The sequence below is a fragment of the Sinohyriopsis cumingii genome, chromosome 19 (genome assembly GCF_028554795.1).
Source record: "Sinohyriopsis cumingii isolate HCF-2022 chromosome 19, ASM2855479v2, whole genome shotgun sequence".
NCBI classification, from domain to species: domain Eukaryota; kingdom Metazoa; phylum Mollusca; class Bivalvia; order Unionida; family Unionidae; genus Sinohyriopsis; species Sinohyriopsis cumingii.
Genome location: NC_142979.1, coordinates 37,536,327 through 37,552,099, shown reverse-complemented (window position 1 = coordinate 37,552,099; position 15,773 = coordinate 37,536,327). Strand labels below are relative to the sequence as shown.

Sequence of the window (15,773 nt, the reverse complement as noted above, 5' to 3'; positions counted from 1 at the left end):
GTAAAGGAATTTAAGTCAAAATACAAGAGGGAATTAGAGAGAAGAAAGCTTGAACTTCAGAAAGATTAGAAGCGACTACAATTAGATAAAGAGGAGAATGAGAGGAGAATACAGTTGCAGTTGGAGAAAGATGAGAGAGAAATACAAATGAAGTTATAGAAAGAAGAAAACCAATGCATTTGCAGTTGGAGAAAGAGGGGAGAGAGAAACAAATGCAGTTACAGAAAGAAGAGAAACAAGTGTTGCTGGTGAAAGTGGAGAGAGAGAGAGATGAATCAAAACAATTAGAAAAATAGGAGAGAGAGAGACAGATGCAAATGCAAAAAAGAAAAGTAGAAAGAGAATTTCCATTTAGATCAAGAGAATTGCAGCTGACAAATGAAAAGCACATCACCAATTTACGTACAAATTCAAGTTGTGATGTTGCTATGAATTTTAGGTTAGTTTTCCCTTTTAAAGAGAAAGAAGTAAACAAATATTTTCGACATTTTGAAAAAATTGCTGAAAAATTCGAAATAGCCAACGGAACATTTGAGTCGATTATTACAGACTGCACTTTTCAGCAAAGACCGAGACATCGGTGCTTCCCTGACAGTACAGAAAAGCGCTTCCTATCATCTGGTGAAATAATACATCTTAAAGGGTTATCCATTAGTCCCTATGGCTTATCGGCAAAAATTCAGGAATTATAAAAATGAAAGTGGACAAATTCATGTCGAATTTGCAAGAGAAAATAGCAGTTACTTGATAGGTGCTGCTTAGCCAAGAAATGTGATCAATATTACGAATATCCATGGAATAATCAGACACTGTTTTCTTCACTCCACGATCATAACATACAAGCGACTCTCATTGTCGAAACATGCACACTATGCGGCACACCCATCAAAAGCGAAATATGGTTGCTTCAAAATGTTATACTTGTATAAGATGCATCAGAGTAACACAAATGTACAGTATAACGTAATTTTGGAAATTATTATTTGATGTAATACAATCATTATTATTTTAGTGATCGTACGTTAGATAATGACTGACATATTCATTTCTCCAATTTTTCATATTTCGTTGACGTGTGTGCCGCATAGTGTACATGTTTCGAAAATGAGAGTCACTTGTATGCGACAAGTGTGGAGTGAAGAAGACAATGTTTAAATATTCCATGGAACAGGACTCCTAAAGTTGGATCGAGTTAATGTTAAAACAAAAATTACTTTAGAATCGAGTACTATTCTGTAATTAAAGATGGATGTATCGTCGAGTCGCACACATGGTATATGGAGCTCTTTTCACCGGTTTTCACCTGAGCGTAACGTTGTCCCTGCAGGCACAATTCGCGAAATTCACAAGTTTCAGAGCCCGTAACGCAGAAACGTCAATGATTGCTTGATGAATAGAAACGTATTTAAGGAGAAAAAAAATAATAACGTATTATCGCGTGCCTTTAAAGACGGCAATAGCAGCAGGAAATCTAGGGTCATGGGTGGAACGTAGTATTTGCAAGTTAATTACTCTCTCTCTCTCTTATTTAGTATTATAGATAAGGTCCTATTTCAGAACGGGTTATGGGGGTAATCTGAAGTATTTGTATCACTCTGTACGATTTGTTTGCTTCAGATCAATGTTTTTTTTTTCCAAACATCAAGTTCGCGTAGAGCTCCTTTGGGTGACGCTTTGGAGAAAAGCGTTGAAAATCGCGATATCGTAAAAGAAAGCGAGATTAAATAGTCCTAACCGTAACTTTTATCCTAACCCAAATTTGATGAAAATTCGATGTTAAGACAACTAATATTGCTGTACAAAAATTGTAATTGATTATAAAGCAAACGTTATGAAAATATGAATGTAGCGCAGAGATGATTCTAAAGGGCATATGAGTCGGGGATGTAGCTCAGCGGTAGAGCGTTCGCTTTGCATGCGAAAGGCCCCGGGTTCGAGACCCGGCATCTCCACGTTAATTGATTTTGCTTTTTAAGATCTTTTTTATGCATTTTACTAGCAAATGTTTATTCAACAACCCCAACATTCATTAGCTGATTCTGATTTTATTTCTTTCGTTAAGAAAGATGACATCAGAAGGAAAACACGTTTGATGATCGCTCCGTGAATTTTCCAGTTTTTTTCCTTTAATAGACATTTTTGCTGTTTTAATTTGTTACAGGTACGTTGATAAGATTTGTGTGATCGCATTCATATATAAGTGAGATATATTTTGAGTGTGTGGATAACTTTATCCACCACACAATATATTATTTTCTGTGACAGTGAATACAAAGCCTGGTCGTGCTGCACGTGCAGCACAAGGAGCTGACTCACACTCTAATGACACCAGTGGAATAGCTAACAATAAGAATGGCATGTCGAGTAACATTGATAGACAGACAGGAGCTTCTCGTCGTTTTGGGAAAGAATGTACCGTGGTGATTGATGTAAAGGATGTGAAGAAAATAAAGGCAAGTGATATTGTTAGAAGTGTAGAAGAATTAACCGGAGATATGTCGGTCTATGCAGTTGTGCCCAAAGGTGCAAATTTGTATGAGGTCACACTACCGAGCAAGGAAGTAGCATATAATACCTTGTGTGGAATTGATATTGGAAGTGAACACTTTGATTGTACTCTATTATATTCAGACACTATTATAGTGTCAATTCTTCATTTACCAGCATACATCAATGATGATGATATAAGTATGAAGCTCGGTGAATACGGAGTAGAACTTCTTTCTCCCATTCAACGCAGATATTATCCTGGAACTAGTGTGGCTGATGGGACTCGTTATGTCAAATGTAAATTTCCACAGCAGGTAAAATCCTTGCCTTACAGTCTGAAATTTCAGACTGTTAATGGTCAACAATACTTTAGAGTATTACATGATAATCAAGTTAAGGTATGTTCTAGATGTCTAGATCCGGGACATGTTATAAAAGACTGCCCTGATTTTGTATGCTACAAGTGTGGGGAGCAAGGCCATGTAGCAAAAAATTGCACAAGGCAAAGATGTGATAGTTGTGGAAGTTTTCCTCTTATGTGTACATGCAGGATATGCGACAAACGCCACAAAGAGGCGCAAACATGTATGTGTTACAGAGAGGCCATTGCAGGCATTCATTCGCAAGTTGATGATGATACGAGGGAAGACATATTGGACTTACCGAGTGATGAAGATGATAAAGAAGAAATTGAGAATGCAAAAAAAGATAATGAGAGTGGAGAAAGTGGGGAAGAAAAAGAAAGAAGTGGAGTTGATATGACCAATGTAGAAATAGAGGAAGTAAACAACAATCATACAATTGGAGATGGATCGGGGACAGATTCAGATGATGACAGGAAGATGGCTGCAGACGTTGTTGAAAGATCAAACGAATCACGTACATGTCAAGAAAACGGTACTAATATCGAAAATTTCAAAGTAGTACAAAGGAGAAGGAGAAGGTTTAATCCAGTACCTAACATGAAATTGAATAACATGCGACGAACACCTATTAAGAAATGATCAAACACTCAACATTTTTTAATACTTTCAATACACTCATCATAATCATGGCTTTAAATATTGTATCTCTAAATGTAAATGGCTTGCGTAATTTGAATAAACTAAAGTCTGTTTTAGAAATATTTAAAGAGAAAAGAGGCCATATTTTATTATTGCAAGAAACCTTTTGGGATGATGAGTTTGTTGAAAGTGTTAGAGAAAATGAGATTTGGAATGGTGACATATTTTATAGTAATGCAGACAATAGGAGGGCAGGTGTTGCTGTTTTAGTAGTGAGAGAATTGAGAAATCAGGTGACACAAGAAATTATTGAAAAGGGTAGGATTTTACATCTTAAAATAGCTATTGATGATAAAGTGATTGATTTAATCAATATTTATGCTCCAAATGTTGTGAAGGAAAGGTTTAACTTTTTCATGAAGCTAAATACATATTTACATAACAGTACTAGTGATAGCACTATCCTGGCTGGTGATTTTAATACAACTTTAGCAGGTATTGATCGACATAACAAAGCCTTACATATTGATGATGTAGCAGTGCGTGAACTTTATAAAATTATTCATGATAGGAATATTACCGATTTATGGAGATCACGAAATCCTAGTACTCGTAGTTTCTCCAGAAAACAAGTTGTACTAGGCGAAATGAAGCAGAGTAGAATAGATTATTTTTTGATTTCCTCAAAATTGCATTCCAATGTGCAAAATATTTATTATGCAGATACATCCTTTAGTGATCATTCTTTTGTATACCTTAAACTAAATACCTGCAAAGTGGAAACAGGGCCCGGATTATGGATACTAAACAACAATGTTCTTTTTGAGGAAAAATATGTACAAAGAGTGAAATCAATTCTTACCGAAGGAAAAACTGACGAAATGTATTTCAGGGAACCACTCATTTGGTGGGATAATGTAAAATACAAAATTAAAAAATTTTCCCAAGTATACTGTACAAGAAGAAATAAGGAAAGATTACAAGAATACTTTACATTGCAAAATAAATTAAAATCATTTTCAGAAAAAGTCGCAAATAAAGAATCATATGACATTAACAAATATGAAGAACTAAAACATCAGCTAAGTGACTATGAAACTGATTTTTGTCGGGGTGCTATTTTGAGATCTAAGGCGAAATGGGCAATTGAAAGCGATAGAAATACTAAATACTTTCTAAATCTTGAGAAATATCGACACAACAAAAATGTAATTAATGAATTGATTGATGATGATGGTGTAATTATTTCAAATACAAGCGGGATCTTAGATGAAATACATCAGTTTTATAGTCATTTATATTCTTCGGTAACTGTTGATGATAATTGTACTGATTCACTTTTAAATTTTGTAAACTGTTCTGTATCTGATGAGGATAAAGATATGTGTGATGCCATAATAACAGTTGATGAAATACATACAGCTATAAAAGGGATGGCTAAAAATAAAAGCCCCGGCCCGGACGGATTGACAGTAGAGTGGTATTGTAAATTTTATGATTGTATATATGATATTCTGTTGCACATCTTTCAGAGTGTTAAGAATGACAATATTATGTCGAGATCAATGAGATTTGGGGTTATATCACTTATTTATAAAAATAAGGGGGATAATAGAAGATTGCAAAATTGGCGTCCTATCAGTTTACTTAATGTAGATTATAAAATTTTGGCAAGGATTTTGTCTACACGTTTAAAAATGGTATTACCCAAAATTATTTCTCAAACTCAGACATGTTGTATAGTTGGGAGAGATATTGCTGATACTATAGTCACTGTAAGAGATATTATAGATATGGTTGAGAGAGACAATCTTGAGGGATATATCTTAAAAATTGATCAAGAAAAAGCGTTTGACAGAGTTTGCCACTCATATCTGATTTCTGTTTTACGAAAGTTCGGTTTTGGTGACAATTTTATTCAGTGGATAAAGATATTTTATAATGAAATTAAAAGTAGTGTTAAATGCAATGGTCATCTAATGAAACCCTTTTTAATTAAAAATTCAGTCAGACAAGGTTGTCCTATATCAGCAATGTTATATGTATTAGCAGCAGAACCCTTAGGACTCGCTATCAAAGCAAATTCCACTATTAAAGGTATTCCACTCCCACTGTCTAGTAATACAAGTAAAGTTTTTCAACATGCAGATGATACAACCTTGACATTAGCGGACACACAATCCATTAATCAATCTTTTAATGTACTTGACTTGTATTGTAAAGGATCTGGTGCAAAGGTGAACAAGGAAAAGACAGAACTTCTGTGTATTGGATCTGGTAAACTTACTGATGATTATTGCAAACAATTACAAATTCAAATGTGTGATCAAGTCATCTTAATTTTGGGAGCTTATGTTGGAAAATGTGCAAAGTTATGTGAGCAACTGAACTGGAATGATAGATTGTCTAAAATTAAAAACTTATTGCAACTGTGGTCACAGAGATTTTTGACAATACAAGGAAAAGTAACAGTTGTTAATAACTTATTAGTTTCTAGAGTATTGTACATAGTGTCAGTTCAGCCTCTTCCTGATATGATTGCTGATGAATTGAAGCAATTATTTCTCAGATTTATCTGGTCAGGAAAGTCCCATTTGGTTCACTATTATACAATAATTGGTGATAAGCGAAATGGCGGACTACAGTTAACTGATATAAAGATGAAAATGTATGCATTCAGACTAAAATTTTTAAAAAGATACTTTGATGTGAATTGCCATGCTATGTGGAAAAATACCTTTGATCACTTTTTATCTACTGTCCTGAACATGAGGTTGACCAAAGAGTTGTTTCTCATGTCTTTAAATAAGCAACAATTGAATACCCTACCTATATTTTACAGAGAAATGTTTCATGCATGGGAAAACTTAGAAATAATATCGATACAAATATTGATGTGAGGAATGTTTTTGAACAACCTCTCTTTTTAAATCCTAATATTACATGTGCTGGTAAAACGTTGTTTTTCGCAGAATTTATAGAAGCAGGAATTGTTCGTGTTCAGGATATTACATATGAATTTGTACCTGGAATACTACCTTATAGAGCTATTCAAGAAATGATATACAAATCAAATTCTGAGATCAAAACAGATAAGATAAAAAAAGACTATAATTGCTTAATAGAAAGTATACCATTAGGCTGGAGAAATATTGTTGCAACAGAGTCAAAACCCACCGTAACCAATGGGAGAAATAATATGTTTCTCAGAGTTGATACAAAATTATATGACCTCTGTTTATGTACAACACAACTATTTTACAAGCTTTTATGTACGTTGATTTTTCAAGAACCAGCTTCTGTTTCCTTTTGGAGTAAGATATTTAGTTTGGAAAAGCATAAATACTGGAAATTGATACACCTACCTTTCAAGACCCCAGATTGTATAGATTTGGATTACAGAATAATGCACAATCGAATATTTACAAAAGAGAGACTAAAATACTATGGCAAAATTGATAATGACTTATGTCCAGTGTGCCAGTTGGAAACAGAGGATTTATTTCACATGTTTTTGAAATGTCCTGAATTAAGCTCTTTTAAGAATTATATTGTATATATAGTTGAGATTCTTTTTAAAAATTGTAGAGTTGGTGTTCTCAATAGCACTTCTTTTGAACAAATGCTCATGATAGGATATAACAAAGAAACAAAATTAGTAAATAGTTATTTTTTGAACTACATTCTGATCATTGCTCGATTGTGCATTTACAAAAGAAGAAACATTATGTCGTTATTAGGGAAACAAATAGACATCGAAAGATTGTTCCAATATTTGACTAGAAAATATATATTATATGCGTATCAACATTACAAAGACAAAAATCAGACATTGATTACGAAGTATTTTGTAAAAGATAATCCTTTAATGAGAATAGAAGAGGATAAACTGTTTATTACATTGTAGAATCATTGTTTTGTACTATAGGATTACAAAATAAAATTTTAGAATCATTGTTCTGTAACATAGCTTAACAAAATAATATTGTAGAATCATTGTTTTGTAATATAGCATTACAAAATACTATTGTAGAACCATTATTTTGTAATATAGCATTACAAACTACTATGTACATACTGACTGTATACTTTTAACTTATATACTGTACAAAGCGTTTTTTAAATAAAGAAAGAAAAAAAAAAGCGTTCGCTTTGCATGCGAAAGGCCCCGGGTTCGAGACCCGGCATCTCCACGTTAATTGATTTTGCTTTTTAAGATCTTTTTTATGCATTTTACTAGCAAATGTTTATTCAACAACCCCAACATTCATTAGCTGATTCTGATTTTATTTCTTTCGTTAAGAAACAGTCCGAAAAGATGCCTCTTTTGAGGACTGGTTCTTGATGGTACTAGCTCATTAGCTACACACATGTTAAAGACCCGTTATCATGATAGCGTATTAAGTTGTTTTCTTTATTTAAAGGATTTTAATTGAAATCGCACGCTTTTGCCGTCACACGGACATAATTTCTTTTCAGAAATGTGAAATAATAATGAAAGACCTAATGGTGACCTGCCTTAATATTGTAGCCCAAAAGCACAAAGCAAGTCAATAATGTAATGACATACAGACCAAATTATTTATGTCTTTGTTCCTAATGGGCGGAAAGAACGACATTGATATGGTGTATGAACTTCGGAGCCGTCAGGAAGAGATGTACGTTATGTAATGTTTGTTGTTAGAATATACTACGTTGTGTCCTGCGGTTAAACAGACAACTATGGTATCTTGTGACTGTCAGAATTTTACCAGTTGTGCTTTAACATCTGGCATTGGAAGTTCTCTTATATTTCGGCCAGTTTAGGCTTCTTTTTGCATTCATGTAATTGGATTCAATTAATTCTTTTCTCTGGAAATACCAAAAAGCTCTGATAAAATTATTGGATAAAGACATTCATTCGAAGTGATACAGAATTATCATCAGGAATTATATTTATGTGATTCAACACGAGACTGTTGGCAAAGAAATACAAAGCAGGTCATGACATATACATCATTGCCTTCACTTTTAAATTTCCTTGGGACTTGCACTGAGATTAATTGAGGACTTTTTGTTTCTATGACTTTTGTCTTTAATTCTTGGATAACTTTTGGATTCAATTTGCAAAACACCTTTCTCATTTTTTACTTTGTATTCTAGGGAAATAAATTATTTGTTAAACTTTGCAAAGCTGGTTGTCTTCACTCTTTTCCTTCTCTTATTTTAAGAGCATAGACTCGTAACAGGAAACTGAGAGCTCGTCATTGGGATATGAATTGCCCTAAAATATATCAGAAATCTTTGTTTTTGAAACTGAAATTTCCCTGGTTTCATAATTATTAAATCCCATGTATTATTTCATATTTCAGAAATCTTAAATACAATCATCAAGCTTTTTGCAATGCCATCAAAAGTGGAGATATGTATTTCAAATCCTACCCTGGAGCAGTTAGATTGTTTGAAACAAGATGAATTGCTTCAACCTGCCAGAAAATATGATCTTTCTGAGGCAAAATCTCTTTTAACGAAACTTGAAAGAAAAAATATTTTGATCCAATATTTGGTGGAAAAGAATGGTTTGGATAAATGTGCTTTGGTTTTGATAAGCATGCCTACGTTCTGTGTCAGCACTTAACATGAATGTAAAGGAATTTAAGTTAAAATACAAGATGGAATTAGAGAGAAGAAAGCTTGAACTTCAGAAAGAGAAGCAACTGCAATTAGATAAAGAGGAGAATATAGTTGCAATTGGAGAAAGATGAGAGAGAAATACAAATGAAGTTATAGAAAGAAGAAAACCAATGCATTTGCAGTTGGAGAAAGAGGGGAGAGAGAAACAAATGCAGTTACAGAAAGAAGAGAAACAAGTGTTGTTGGTGGATGTGGAGAGAGAGAGAGATGAGTCAAATGCAATTAGTGAATGAGGAGAGGGAGAGACAGATGCAAATGCAAATGCAAAAAAGAAAAGAAGAAAGAGAATTTCAATTTAGATCAAGAGAATTAGAGCTGACAAATGAAAAGCACATCACCAACTTATATACAAATTCAAGTTTTGATGTTACTAAGAATATTAAGTTAGTTTTCCCTTTTAAAGAGAAAGAAGTAAACAAATATTTTCCACATGTTGAAAAAAATTGCAAACATTCGAAATGGCCAACGGAACATTTGAGTCGATTATTACAGACTGCACTTTTCAGCAAAGACCGAGACATCGGTGCTTCCCTGACAGTACAGAAAAGCGCTTCCTATCATCTGGTGAAATAATACATCTTAAAGGGTTATCCATTAGTCCCTATGGCTTATCGGCAAAAATTCAGGAATTATAAAAATGAAAGTGGACAAATTCATGTCGAATTTGCAAGAGAAAATAGCAGTTACTTGATAGGTGCTGCTTTGCCAAGAAATTTGATCAATATTATGATTATCCATGGAATAATCAGATATTGTCTTCTTCACTCCATGATCGTAACATACAAGCGTCACTCATTGTCGAAACATGTACACTATGCGGCACACACGTCAAAAGCGAAATATGATTGGTTTAAAATGTTATACTTGTATGGGATGCATCAGAGTAATAAAAAGTAGTTTAACGTATTTCTTGAAATTATTATTTGATGTAATGCAATCATTATTATTTTAGTGATCGTACGTTAGATAATGACTGACATATTTATTTCTCCAATTTTTCATATTTCGTTGACGTGTGTGCCGCATAGTGTACATGTTTCGAAAATGAGAGTCACTTGTATGCGACAAGTGTGGAGTGAAGAAGACAATGTTTAAATATTCCATGGAACAGGACTCCTAAAGTTGGATCGAGTTAATGTTAAAAAAAAACTTACTTTAGAATCGACCACTGTTCTGTAATTAAAGAAGGATGTATCGTCGAGTCGCACACATGGTATATGGAGCTCTTTTCACCGGTTTTCACCTGAGCGTAACGTTGTCCCTGCAGGCACAAGTCGGGAAATTCACAAGTTTCAGAGCCCGTAGCTTCAGTTTGGTGAAACGCAGAAACGTCAACGATGGTTTGATGAATAGAAACATATCTAAGGAGAAACATAATATCATAGCGTAAGATCGTGTGCCTTTATAGACGGCAATAGCAGCAGGAAATCTAGGGTCATTGGTGGAACGTAGTATTTGGAAGTTAATTACCCACTCTCTTCTATAGTATGATAGACAAGGTCCTATTTCGGAATGGGTTATGGGTTTAACCTGAAGTATTTTTGATCGCTCTGTACGGTTTGTTTCCTTCCGATCATTGTTTTTTGTCCAACATCAAGCTCGAGTCGAGCACCGTTTGGTGGTGCTTTGTAGAAAAGCTTTGAAAATCGCCATATCGTAAAAGAAAGCGAGATTAAATAGTCTTAACCTTAACTTTTATCCTAACCCAAATTTGATCAGAATTCGATGTTAAGACAACTAATATTGCTGTAAAGAAAATTGTAATTGATTATAAAACAAATATTATGAAAATATCAATGTAGCGCAGGGATGATTCTAAAGGGAAAATGAGTCGGGGATGTAGCTCAGCGGTAGAGCGTTCGCTTTGCATGCGAAAGGCCCCGGGTTCGAGACCCGGCATCTCCACGATAATTGATTTTTGCTTTTTAAGATCTTTTTTATGCATTTTACTAGCAAATGTTCATTGAACAACCCCAACATTCATTAGCTGATTCTGATTTTATTTCTTTCGTTAAGATACAGTCCGAAAAGTTGCCTCATTTGAGGACTGGTTCTTGATGGTACTAGCTCATTAGCTACACACGTTAAGGACATGTAATCATGATAGCGTAGTAAGTTGTTTTGTTTTTTTTTAAATGATTTTAATTGAAATCGCACGCTTTTGCCGTCACGCGGAGATAATTTCTTTTCAGAAATGTGAAATAATAATGAAAGACCTAATGGTGACCTGCCTTAATATTGTAGCCCAAAAGCACAAAGCAAGTCAATAATGTAATGACATACAGACCAAATTATTTATGTCTTTGTTCCTAATGGGCGGAAAGAACGACATTGATATGGTGTAAGAATTTCGGAGCCGTCAGGAAGAGATGTACGTTATGTAACGGTTGTTGTTAGAATATACTACGTTGTGTCCTGCGGTTAAACAGACAACTATGGTATCTTGTGACTGTCAGAATTTTACCAGTTGTGCTTTAACATCTGGCATTGGAAGTTCTCTTATATTTCGGCCAGTTTAGGCTTCTTTTTGCATTCATATATTTGGATTCAATTAATTCTTTTCTCTGGAAATACCAAAAAGCTCTGATAAAATTATTGGATAAAGACATTCATTCGAAGTGATACAGAATTATCATCAGGAATTATATTTATGTGATTCAACACGAGACTGTTGGCAAAGAAATACAAAGCAGGTCATGACATATACATCATTGCCTTCACTTTTAAATTTCCTTGGGACTTGCACTGAGATTAATTGAGGACTTTTTGTTTCTATGACTTTTGTCTTTAATTCTTGGATAACTTTTGGATTCAATTTGTAAAACACCTTTCTCATTTTTTACTTTGTATTCTAGGGAAAAAAATTATTTGTCAAACTTTGCAAAGCTGGTTGTCTTCACTCTTTTCCTTTACTTTTTTAAGAGCATGGACTCGTAACAGGAAACTGACAGCTCGTCATTGGGATATGAATTGCCCTAAAATATATCAGAAATCTTTGTTTTTGAAACTGAAATTTCCCTGGTTTCAGAATTATTAAATCCCATGTATTATTTCACGTTTTAGAAATCTTAAATACAATCAGCATGCTTTTTGCAATGTCATCAAAAGTGGAGATATGTATTTCAAATCCTACCCTGGAGCAGTTAGATTGTTTGAAACAAGATGAATTGCTTCAACCTGCCAGAAAATATGATCTTTCTGAGGCAAAATCTCTTTCAACGAAACTTGAAAGAAAAATTATTTTGATCCAATATTTGGTGGAAAAGAATGGTTTGGATAAATGTGCCTTGGTTTTGGTTAGTATGTCTACGGTCTGTGTCAGCACTTAACATGAATGTAAAGGAATTTAAGTCAAAATACAAGAGGGAATTAGAGAGAAGAAAGCTTGAACTTCAGAAAGATTAGAAGCGACTACAATTAGATAAAGAGGAGAATGAGAGGAGAATACAGTTGCAGTTGGAGAAAGATGAGAGAGAAATACAAATGAAGTTATAGAAAGAAGAAAACCAATGCATTTGCAGTTGGAGAAAGAGGGGAGAGAGAAACAAATGCAGTTACAGAAAGAAGAGAAACAAGTGTTGCTGGTGAAAGTGGAGAGAGAGAGAGATGAATCAAAACAATTAGAAAAATAGGAGAGAGAGAGACAGATGCAAATGCAAAAAAGAAAAGTAGAAAGAGAATTTCCATTTAGATCAAGAGAATTGCAGCTGACAAATGAAAAGCACATCACCAATTTACGTACAAATTCAAGTTGTGATGTTGCTATGAATTTTAGGTTAGTTTTCCCTTTTAAAGAGAAAGAAGTAAACAAATATTTTCGACATTTTGAAAAAATTGCTGAAAAATTCGAAATAGCCAACGGAACATTTGAGTCGATTATTACAGACTGCACTTTTCAGCAAAGACCGAGACATCGGTGCTTCCCTGACAGTACAGAAAAGCGCTTCCTATCATCTGGTGAAATAATACATCTTAAAGGGTTATCCATTAGTCCCTATGGCTTATCGGCAAAAATTCAGGAATTATAAAAATGAAAGTGGACAAATTCATGTCGAATTTGCAAGAGAAAATAGCAGTTACTTGATAGGTGCTGCTTAGCCAAGAAATGTGATCAATATTACGAATATCCATGGAATAATCAGACACTGTTTTCTTCACTCCACGATCATAACATACAAGCGACTCTCATTGTCGAAACATGCACACTATGCGGCACACCCATCAAAAGCGAAATATGGTTGCTTCAAAATGTTATACTTGTATAAGATGCATCAGAGTAACACAAATGTACAGTATAACGTAATTTTGGAAATTATTATTTGATGTAATACAATCATTATTATTTTAGTGATCGTACGTTAGATAATGACTGACATATTCATTTCTCCAATTTTTCATATTTCGTTGACGTGTGTGCCGCATAGTGTACATGTTTCGAAAATGAGAGTCACTTGTATGCGACAAGTGTGGAGTGAAGAAGACAATGTTTAAATATTCCATGGAACAGGACTCCTAAAGTTGGATCGAGTTAATGTTAAAACAAAAATTACTTTAGAATCGAGTACTATTCTGTAATTAAAGATGGATGTATCGTCGAGTCGCACACATGGTATATGGAGCTCTTTTCACCGGTTTTCACCTGAGCGTAACGTTGTCCCTGCAGGCACAATTCGCGAAATTCACAAGTTTCAGAGCCCGTAACGCAGAAACGTCAATGATTGCTTGATGAATAGAAACGTATTTAAGGAGAAAAAAAATAATAACGTATTATCGCGTGCCTTTAAAGACGGCAATAGCAGCAGGAAATCTAGGGTCATGGGTGGAACGTAGTATTTGCAAGTTAATTACTCTCTCTCTCTCTTATTTAGTATTATAGATAAGGTCCTATTTCAGAACGGGTTATGGGGGTAATCTGAAGTATTTGTATCACTCTGTACGATTTGTTTGCTTCAGATCAATGTTTTTTTTTTCCAAACATCAAGTTCGCGTAGAGCTCCTTTGGGTGACGCTTTGGAGAAAAGCGTTGAAAATCGCGATATCGTAAAAGAAAGCGAGATTAAATAGTCCTAACCGTAACTTTTATCCTAACCCAAATTTGATGAAAATTCGATGTTAAGACAACTAATATTGCTGTACAAAAATTGTAATTGATTATAAAGCAAACGTTATGAAAATATGAATGTAGCGCAGAGATGATTCTAAAGGGCATATGAGTCGGGGATGTAGCTCAGCGGTAGAGCGTTCGCTTTGCATGCGAAAGGCCCCGGGTTCGAGACCCGGCATCTCCACGTTAATTGATTTTGCTTTTTAAGATCTTTTTTATGCATTTTACTAGCAAATGTTTATTCAACAACCCCAACATTCATTAGCTGATTCTGATTTTATTTCTTTCGTTAAGAAAGATGACATCAGAAGGAAAACACGTTTGATGATCGCTCCGTGAATTTTCCAGTTTTTTTCCTTTAATAGACATTTTTGCTGTTTTAATTTGTTACAGGTACGTTGATAAGATTTGTGTGATCGCATTCATATATAAGTGAGATATATTTTGAGTGTGTGGATAACTTTATCCACCACACAATATATTATTTTCTGTGACAGTGAATACAAAGCCTGGTCGTGCTGCACGTGCAGCACAAGGAGCTGACTCACACTCTAATGACACCAGTGGAATAGCTAACAATAAGAATGGCATGTCGAGTAACATTGATAGACAGACAGGAGCTTCTCGTCGTTTTGGGAAAGAATGTACCGTGGTGATTGATGTAAAGGATGTGAAGAAAATAAAGGCAAGTGATATTGTTAGAAGTGTAGAAGAATTAACCGGAGATATGTCGGTCTATGCAGTTGTGCCCAAAGGTGCAAATTTGTATGAGGTCACACTACCGAGCAAGGAAGTAGCATATAATACCTTGTGTGGAATTGATATTGGAAGTGAACACTTTGATTGTACTCTATTATATTCAGACACTATTATAGTGTCAATTCTTCATTTACCAGCATACATCAATGATGATGATATAAGTATGAAGCTCGGTGAATACGGAGTAGAACTTCTTTCTCCCATTCAACGCAGATATTATCCTGGAACTAGTGTGGCTGATGGGACTCGTTATGTCAAATGTAAATTTCCACAGCAGGTAAAATCCTTGCCTTACAGTCTGAAATTTCAGACTGTTAATGGTCAACAATACTTTAGAGTATTACATGATAATCAAGTTAAGGTATGTTCTAGATGTCTAGATCCGGGACATGTTATAAAAGACTGCCCTGATTTTGTATGCTACAAGTGTGGGGAGCAAGGCCATGTAGCAAAAAATTGCACAAGGCAAAGATGTGATAGTTGTGGAAGTTTTCCTCTTATGTGTACATGCAGGATATGCGACAAACGCCACAAAGAGGCGCAAACATGTATGTGTTACAGAGAGGCCATTGCAGGCATTCATTCGCAAGTTGATGATGATACGAGGGAAGACATATTGGACTTACCGAGTGATGAAGATGATAAAGAAGAAATTGAGAATGCAAAAAAAGATAATGAGAGTGGAGAAAGTGGGGAAGAAAAAGAAAGAAGTGGAGTTGATATGACCAATGTAGAAATAGAGG

At 34.6% G+C, this 15,773-nt stretch overlaps 3 non-coding genes across 3 annotated transcripts; all 3 read left to right on the top strand.

The window, feature by feature from the left end:
* The first annotated feature begins 1,880 nt into the window (after window positions 1-1,880).
* Window positions 1,881-1,952, top strand: Trnaa-ugc (transfer RNA alanine (anticodon UGC)). Its single transcript has one exon. It is a non-coding gene; the product is annotated as a tRNA-Ala (tRNA).
* A 9,048-nt stretch (window positions 1,953-11,000) lies between these two features.
* On the top strand, window positions 11,001-11,072 carry Trnaa-ugc (transfer RNA alanine (anticodon UGC)). Its single transcript has one exon. It is a non-coding gene; the product is annotated as a tRNA-Ala (tRNA).
* A 3,311-nt stretch (window positions 11,073-14,383) lies between these two features.
* On the top strand, window positions 14,384-14,455 carry Trnaa-ugc (transfer RNA alanine (anticodon UGC)). Its single transcript has one exon. It is a non-coding gene; the product is annotated as a tRNA-Ala (tRNA).
* The last annotated feature ends 1,318 nt before the right edge of the window (window positions 14,456-15,773 follow it).